The sequence below is a fragment of the Octopus sinensis genome, linkage group LG10 (assembly GCF_006345805.1).
Source record: "Octopus sinensis linkage group LG10, ASM634580v1, whole genome shotgun sequence".
Taxonomy (NCBI): Eukaryota; Metazoa; Mollusca; class Cephalopoda; order Octopoda; family Octopodidae; genus Octopus; species Octopus sinensis.
The window spans coordinates 58,781,479-58,791,478 of record NC_043006.1 but is presented as its reverse complement, the minus strand read 5'-3'; the positions used below and the strand labels follow the sequence as shown (position 1 = coordinate 58,791,478).

General features: G+C 38.0%; 1 protein-coding gene across 2 annotated transcripts in view; it reads left to right on the top strand.

Annotated features, from left to right (window-relative positions):
• The window catches only part of LOC115216614 (voltage-dependent calcium channel gamma-5 subunit-like), a 298,996-nt gene that overhangs the window by 287,645 nt on the left and 1,351 nt on the right, over positions 1-10,000 (top strand). The window lies entirely within an intron of this gene.

Genomic DNA, 10,000 nt, shown 5'->3' with positions numbered 1-10,000 from the left:
TATATATATATATATATATATATATTATATATATATATATATATATATATATATATATATAGTGAAGGCACATGGCTCAGTGGTTAGAGCGTCGAGCTTACGATCGTGAGGTTGTGAGCTCGAATCCCGGACCGGGCTGCGTGTTGTGTTCTCGAGCAAGGCACTTTATTTCACGTTGCTCCAGTTCACTCAGCTGTAGAAATGAGTTGCGACGTCACAGGTGCCAAGCTGTATCGACCTTTGTCTTTCCCTTGGATAACACTGGTGGCGTGGAGAGGGGAGGCTGGTATGCATGGGCGACTGCTAGCCTTCCATAAACAACCTTGCCCGGACTTGTGTCTAGGAGGGTAACTTTCTAGGTGCAATCCCATGGTCATTCATGACCGAAGGGGGTCTTTACCCCTTTATATATATATATATATATATATATATATATATATATATAATATATATATATATATATATATGTATGAATGTATGTGTGTGTATATGTTTGTGTATCTGTGTTTGTCTCCCCAGCATCGCTTGACAACCGATGCTGGTGTGTTTACGTCACCGTAACTTAGCGGTTGCGCAAAAGAGACCGATAGAATAAGTACTAGGCTTACAAAGAATAAGTCCTGAGGTCGATTTGCTCAACTAATGGTGGTGCTCCTTTCGGGGGTTGTGCATATGTGTGTGTGTGTGTGTGTGTATCTGTCTGTGTCTATGTGTGTGTTTGTGTGTACGCACACGAGAAGCTTCCACACAGCATATTTATTCACCCCATATTTATTCACAAGATATTTCGTCGATCCGGAGCTATAATAGAAAACAGCAATCCAAGATACTGAACAGTGGGACTAAACCTAAAACACCGGGGTTGCGAAGCGAATTTCTCAACCACTCACCCAAACCTGCGCAGCTACCGGGAAGAGACGGTTTTCTACTAGCATATATAACTTATACTTATAAGGACCATAACGTCCTTCGTTAGAGCTAATTAAAACCATAGTCTGAGTTTGATCTAAAGCTGTGGCTGTCAAACTGACAGTTACCAAGTCCCACATTTTCTTTACTAATGAGAAGAAATAAAATTTTGCATCCATCGAGTTCTTTCTTTGCCATGATGTTGGACAGCTTTAGATTTAGACTTACCACAGTCACGAGTCACAGGACTCATAAAACCGTAGATTCACTCAGTTTCTATGCGAATAAGAGACTGGGATTACAACACTCTCCACACCTTGAATGAAACGCAAGCTAACTTCCCAGCTATTGCTGAAACTCATTTACATCTGAGTGAACTGGAGCAACATAAAATGAAGTGTTTTTCTTAACAACACAACGCACCGCCCGGCCCGAGAATCGAAAGTACGATCGCAATCGTGATTTCGAAACCCTTAATCACAAGTTCAAGAGCCTTTATCTTTTGGGCATCTTTAAAAATCTCTAAATTATCATTTAAACATGTCAACTTGTTCGTTCCGTTTTCAACTCTGTGAGTTACTGGACAGTGTTAGACGTTAACTGAAGTATTTAACTGCTAAATTTGAAGGTGGTTCACGTTACATTCGAAAGGAAACTAGATTGTCCAGCTTGCCCTGTAAAAAGACGTATGTATTTGTTTTTAAGATATGCAATTTTATGCAGAATCCACATCGTGTAATCAGTAACACAATCGCCGGAAAGCAGTAAATGCGTGGGATCGGTTTTGTTTATTTTTATGTCTTACGCTGTATTTGTAAATGTCTTCTGTGTGCGTGTGTGCAAAATATTTAACAGAAACAAAAGAGTGTGGTCAAACTTGCTGGACACTACGGCAGAAATTGTATTCACCTCAATCGATGCCATTGATTGGTTGAAAATGCCGAAATGCAAAAAATTAAACAACAAATAGCTTACAAACTACAGAATTTTTTCAAGAAAGCCAAAAGAAAAAGATGTTTTATGTAACACACTACCAGTATACGAAGTTTAAAAGTGTTTAGTTACAAAGAAATAATTTTAAAAATCTGCCGGTCAAAGTGAAAAGATCCAATGTATCATGTCTTTTGAGGGATCTGTAACTCATAAATAAGGCAATGTAATATTGCTTAGGAATTTTCGAAACAAGCAAGCAAAGCATAATCCAAAACTCAAACAAGATCAATTTATGAGAAACTCATTGTTACCTGTTTCTCGTTATTTACACAAACCCTATAAATGAACCATTCTTTATTAATATCCAACCTAACACATCTTCATTTACAATAGATTTATGGTATTATACAATTATAGAAATAAATTTATGGCTTTAAGTTTCACAACAGGAAAATCAAAAATTTCTTTGCAAATACAATTCCTTGATAAAGCTAGTGTGGTTTAAGCACGAATATTTGCAAGGATATTATTTCAAATGGCTTTGAACAAAGGTTCCTAGAAATCATATCTTATCAAACGTTCTTTATTTTCTTTTTTATTTTTGCTCTTTTTTAAATTTTAGTTTCATTAATCAAACAATGGAGGCGGAGCAATACGCATAACATTTGTAGGCCGTCTTCCAGGGGTAGTGAGATCGATGCAAGCTGATGCCAAACTAAAACATTCACAGGGTAAATTTCCACAGGAAAAACGTGAGTAAAGAGGGAATCAGAAGCCTGGTTAGAACGTGTGTAATAGAGAAAATTCTACGAATAGCAACCAAGGGGCAAATATTGATGTTAAACAGAGCAACATATAAAGTTTATTGCCCGACTTAAGAGCCGGGTCTAGGACAAGAGTACTTACTTCTAAATCCAGATCTTTCCAAAACAGTAATGCCAGGCCATTCGATTCTATTTCTATTGTTTGTGATCATTGTAACTTCTCTTGTTATTGTTGCTGTTGGATTCATGTTTGGTTTGTATATTTCGAACATCTGGTTATTCCTGATTCATTAGATGAATTGGAAGGTATTGAGGATATATTTTTCTTCTTGTGTTTCTCCCTACTTTTGTTTATGCTAGGAGTACTCTTGATGAATAACATAGAGTTTCTGTAGAAGAAGTTTTGTTGTTTCTGTTACTGTGACTACCTGTATTGTAGTTTTTTTGTAGCTTCATCAGTCGGTGAGTCGGAAACAGTGGTAGAGAAAAACACACAGCTCTCGTTTCTCCTCACTGGAGAAGATATCTCTGTGATAATCTACTTTGCCACTAATGTAACACTTCGAAACAAAAATATTAGGAGATATCTGGAAGATTACTAGGTGCAACCAACACTTGGAACTCTAGTGACATTGCCATTCAAATTTTCTGTCATTAGACTTAAATTCTATGACTTACCCGTGTTCCTCAACTATTCTTTTCAACTCTAGGCACAATGCCTGAAATTTGGGGGAGCGGGGCAGTCGACTAGATTGACCCCAGTACGCAACTGGTACTTAATTTATCCACCATGATGAAAGGATGAAAGGCAAAGTCGACCTCGGCGGGATTTGAACTCAGAACATAAAGACAAACGAAATACCGTTAAGCATTTTTCCCTGCGTGCTAATGTTTCCGCCAGCTACCCGCCTCCGTGTTCCTCTACTATGGTTTGGTCACTGTTATGTTGCACATAGATGTCTCTTACATTTGTCACCCGAGGTACCATATATAAAATTGGATCATCACAAATTCTTGGATGTCATATGGTTGTGACCACTCTTCCAGCTTCTTGTTCGTTTTTACAAAGATTCTCCGCCCTTCTATGTTATTTCCTTCTTGTTAGACGTTCTACTGTTGTCCATATCTCTTTCATCTATTTTTCTAATCGCGCTTGAGTTAGACACTGCAAAGTACCTTATATACGATTGATGCAGCTGTAAAGACTAGTCTTTGTTTTTAGTGCTGCTCACCTCCACCACACAAAGCATCCCAGGGAGACATTATATCCCAAGTTCCAGGGTGTATAATGTCGCTCTTGTATTTTTCAATAGTTTCTGATTTTTCCCTCGAGCCAGTGGAATGTCCGTTTACTCACTACACAAATAAAAGATAAAATCTGCTTTCTAATCTCATCGTTATAGTTATGTTGTTGCTAATACTATTGCTATTCTTGTCCTTGTTGTTACTGCTGCTGCTGTTGCCGTTGCAAATAGCAGTGTAAATCTCGTTAGCATGTCTTTGCAGCAACGCCAATGTAATAGCGGTAGCATCTGCTTTCATAGTGACGTCAATGGTTTTAGTTGCTATGGCGGTAACATTGGTGGTTGTTAGCATGTTACTGTTGTTGTCATTTTTAATTATTGTGGATTCACTACTTCTCTATCTCCTTCCCTTTCTCTCTCTCTTTCTCTCTTCCTTTCTCTTTACGTCATCTCTCTTGTCTTTCGCAACTGCTTCCATACGGACATAGTGATGTTATCATTGGAATCCATGTTTTTTTAATGTAAAAAAAAGCAGAAACTTCTACAAAAAAAGTAATGGTTCAATGGTGATCCCGTTCTGTAGCAGGGACATCATAAAAGGAAAAACTACACTCCTAAATTATGAATCAATATCTACGAAATTGTAGACAAAAATATGTAAGGATTCCTTTTAGGATAAACATGACAAAACATTGCGGAAACTTACAAACACAAAATTCCACAGTGCCCAGAGTGAATGCAATAATAATAATAATAATAATAATAATAATAATAATAATAATGGTTTCAAATTTTGCCACAAAGACAGCCATTTTGGGGGAAGGTAAGTCGATTACATCGACCCCAGTGATTCACTGGTACTTAATTTATTGACCCTGAAAGTATGAAAAGCAAAGTTAACCTCGATGAAAGGATGAAAAGCAAAGGACGCAGCGACGAGCGAAATACCGCTAAGCATTCCATCCAGCGTGCTAACGATTCTGCCAGCTCGCTGCCTTAAACAACAACAACAACAACATCAACAACAATAATAATAACACCTACTACCAAAAACTGTAGACGCAAAAAGTCCGATGAACTACCGACCAATAATATGTCTCAACACCACCTGCAAAATTCTCACATCCATACTAACTGAAAGAATTTACGCTTTCCTCGAACGAAACTTCACAAGCTCAAAAGTGTTGTTAACGAAATTCTTATGAGTGCAAAGACCAACTACTCATAAATAGAATGATTGTAAAGAATTGCCGGAGCAAGAACAAGAAACTGAGTATGGCATGGATAGACAACAGGAAATCGTCTGATAGTGTCCCACATAAATGGCTACTCAAGGCCCTCGAGATATACAAGATCTTTCCTGTCGTCTCCAAATTCTTACAAGATAGCATGGCCAAGTGGAACACACGTCTCTTTGTAAATCATAGAAATGGGATGAGCCAATCCAAAACATCAACATCAAACGAGGCATCTTCCAAGGTGAATCCTTCCCTCCATTATTTTTTGCATGGCACTGATCCCACTGTGGAACGAACTGAATAACACCAGGTATGGGTACAAAATTCTTAATACTATAATAAACCATCAGTTTTATATGGACGATCTGAAGTTGTTTGCTAGGAATGACTAAAAGCTAGTAGGGCTCTTAATAATTATTAAAGAATTTAGCAATGACTGGATTTTGGCCTCGATAAATGTCATAAAAGCAACATTTGTAAGAGGCAAGCTCAGACAAACTGTTTCCATTAAATTAGATACCGATGCTACCATCAAGGATCTTGATCCACAAGAAAGTTATAAATACTAAGGGATAAACAAAGTGGGTGGTATACATCATGTTACTATAAAGGAAAAATTAATGAAGAAGTACTAAAGGAGTATAAGACTTGTACTGAAGACTGAACTCATCTCGAAAAATCGCATCAAAGCCATTAACACCCTGGCACTACCAGTACTCCAATACAGTTTTAACATCATTGACTGGACAGGAAGACGAGAAAATTATTGACATCCAAGTACATGCACCGCCCAAAAGCAGATGTTGACCATCAGTACCCACTTAGAAGTAGTGGGGAAAGAGGAATGATGCAATTAGAGCTGGGTTTGTTTACAAACTGTGTTTGTAAGACCTCTACAATAGCAATGAGCAGGTACTTATCTAATACACAAGGCTGGATGTTGTGACTTGTGTGCAAACATGAAAGCAGCAAAAATTCAAATTCTGTTGTCAATAAAGCTTATAAATTCGCAAGGGAACTTGGCAGCAATCCTGAATTAGATGAAGAACCCGAAACTGCTGCCATCAAGCAAGCAAAACAAATCAAGCCGACTGCAGAAAAAATAAACCAGCAGAAACAAACAAAGGAGTGGTGGAGCTAGAATCCCCTGCATTGACAGTATATTCCTCGAAGTCAAAATGCTGATGTAGACCAAGCGACAACCCGTCAGTGGCTGAGAAGTTCAGGACTGAAAGTAGAGACCGAAGGTTTCATACTGGCAACACAACATCAAAGCTTGCTTTTCAGAAACTACTAGGCTAACGTTCTTCAAAACGATACTGCCCATAAATGCAGATTCTGTGGCACATTTGACGAAACAATAGACCACCTCGTCTCAGGATGTCCTGTGCTGATACCAAACGAGTACAAAAATCGCCACGATAAGGTAGGACAATAATTACACTGAAAAATATGTAAACACTACAAAATCGGCACTCTTGCTTATTAACATCATCCTAAGCCAGTCGGTGAAGATAAAAACGTCACTGTCCTCTAGGATTTTTCAATCAACACTGACAGAACGTTCCAGTCTAATCGACCAGACATAATTATCAAAGACAAGGAAGAAAATACTTGTAGACTAATAGATGTAAATGTTCCCACTAGTAAAAATATATCTGTTAAGGAATTTGACAAACTTAGTAAATACAAGGACCTGGAAGTTGAAATACAAAAGATGTAGCATTTTAAAGCAAAAAATGTTCCTGTTATTGTAGGGGCCTAGATATGATAAAAAAAAGGGATGTCAGAACATCTAGACAACATTCCAAGAGAACCATGTCTCAGAGAAGTCCATAGGATTGTGATGACAAGTACTACTCACAATCCTTAGGAAAACTCTATCAATTTAAATGTTTGTGTTGTATTACTTGGAGATATTTCGCTTCCCTCGCCACTTGCCCTCCCCAAGCTTTCAGTTATACTGTAACATCTCTTAACCTTCACTTGCCCTAGGCCGCTGGGTGTGTCTCGCCAAGTGATTACAACAAACATGCAGATTAAAAGTAAATAATAATAATAATAATAATAATAATAATAATAATAATAAGTAGTAGTAGTAGTAGTAGTAGTAGTAGTAGTGAATTGGTGCTTTATTTTATCAATCCCGAAAGGATGAAAGGCAAAGTTGAAAAGTTGAACTCGGTGGAATTTGAGCCCAGAACGTGGATGAAATGGCACTTGGCATTTTGTCCGACGCACTAACGATTTTCCAGTTCGCTTCGTTAATAATAATAATAATAATAATAATAATAATAATAATAATAAGAAGAAGAAGAAGAAGAAGAAGAAGAAGAAGGATTTTATTGACCACTAGAGGCCCAATACCCTGAAAACAATATAAACGATGCGATTTACATCTGTCAAAAGGAAATCAACACTAAACATATTACAAGCAATATAATAAAATATATAAAAATAAATTCCAACAAAAGTTTCAACAACAAAATTCTCCAGTAGTGGGGCAGTCCAGAACGCCCGGAATATTTGGGCATTTTCAAAGCTTCAAATGTGCATTCTGGCAGTTCTTTCCTCCTACATAGAAAAGTTTGCTCAGATTCATTCAGACTCACCTGTCATGCCACTCTCATTCATCTTTCGAGAAATACACTAGAAGGCAGTTTCTCCTCTACTATCACCCTCCTTTTCAAATGATACGTGAAGAAGTTGAGAGCAGATAATTTGTTGCTTGTTTGTTCCGCCTGGCTCATAAGGGCCGGTTTCCCAGTTTCCTTGGCGTATAGGTTCTCCACCTGGACGGGATGCCTGTCCGTCGCAGGGTGAGCTGCAAGATGCAGGAGGAAAGAGTGAGAGAAAGTTGTGGCGAAAGAGTCAGCAGAAGTTCGCCATTACCTTCTGCTGGAGCCGCGTGGAGCTTATGTGTTTCGCTCATAAACACACACATCACCCGGTCTGAGATTCGAACCCATTATCCCTCGACCGCGAGTTCGCTGCTCTAACCACTAGGCCATGTGCCTCCACAGCAGATAAGTTGAGACCAGATAAGTAAAACTTTTCTGATGAGTCCGTCTTACAGACTCTTTCATCACAGCCACCAAAGAGAGAATGATTTGCATCCCATTCTCTGCTAAAGGAAGGTAGCTCGTTGATCTTCACTATGGACACGACGGGCAGCTCGATTCTTTCTGCACTCGACATCAGCTTATCGACACCAGTCTACGAGTCGCTTATGCATGGACATTGCACGACTGCGTGTGGGACGATTTTGTCTCCTTGCATGCAGTTGGCGCTTCCTGTTTGTAGATATTGTTGGCCCTTCCTGCTTGTAGAGCTTGTTTCGAAAAGCTAAAGTCTCCATCTGTAGCACTGCCATGCTAAGGGCTTTTGGAATTTGCATCCGCTCTGAAAGTTCTCCAGAAGAGAATTGTTCAGACTGTTCTCGTTGATGACCTGAGTCAGTCTCAAGCCATCGTTTCTCATACCCTCATCTAACCTTCCATAGGATCCTAAAGTTAATACCTCACTCGTAATAATAATAATAATAATAAGAAGAAGAAGAAGAAGAAGAAGAAGAACAACAACACAACAACAACAACAACAGCAACAACAACACAACAACAACAACAACAACAACAACAACAACAACAACAACAACAACAATGATAATAATAATCCTTTCTATTATGGGCACAAGGCCTGAAATTTAGGGGAGAGAACAGTCGATTAGATCGACCCCAGTTTTTCACTGGTATCTAATTTATCGACCCCGAAAAGATGAACGGCAAAGTCGACATCCGCGGAATCTGAACTCAGAACGTAGCGAATAGGTCCGTAATACCACCGTCCTCCTCTCAAGGTTTCCAAGTCACTGCTTGGGTGGGACAATCTCCCACTCCAAAGCAGTGGTCTTATTTTTTATCATTTTATCTGCCATGTCGATAACATAGTCCAAAAAAAAAAATGAAAAAAGTCACTCAAACAAAAACAACAAAAAGTCTTTGAACTCAATAAAAATTTTTAAAAAAACAGTTCAACTAAAATTGGAAGAAATAAAATACTAGTCTAACTAAAATTGTTCAGCAAAAAGAAAAGAGAAGACAGCAGTTCAGAAGAATAAATAAATATGTACAATTCTCCACGGCAAAAAATGCAATTTGGGGGCTACACGGTACTCCCAGCCCACTTGCAGCCTTCAAATCTCTTGGTAATCCTCCTGATAAAGCACTTCCAACGTTTCTGTGTTTAAAACCATGTACAGCTTGCAAGCACCAATTTTTCAAAATAACTGGAGTGAAAATAATTCCCTTTAAAATTCTTCACTTGGTTGTTAACAAACACAATCATAACACCGCCAAGAGTGAGTAAAAAATGCCCCAGAGCTGGGCAGAATATACTGTAATAAAAAATAAGACACACAATAATTCTATCCAGCTCAGAAAAAACAAAATCGCTTACCTTGACGGTGACCTTTTTTCAAGGACGGAGCTATACAGCTGCACATCTTTCCTTGTTCACTTGCAAGTAACTAACTAACTCGCATGCGTAAGCAAGGTACTTACCACCCAGCCACTCATTGCATGTTCTGACCACTAATATATTCCTAAGTAATTTTGAATTATTTACGATGTATCCTGTGTAATGTAACTTTGCATTTATATTTTATATTTGTGTATATATATATATATATATATATATATATATATATAGTTATGTATGTATGTATGTATGTATGTATGTATGTATGTATGTATGTATATGTATGTATGTGTGCATATATGTATGTATGTATGTATGTATGTATGTATGTATGTATGCATGTATGTATGTAAATACATATGTATATAAATATAGAGTTGCTCTGACTCTTATTTCTAGCAATAATGGTGCTGATTACTGTCCTTTGTCACTTTCG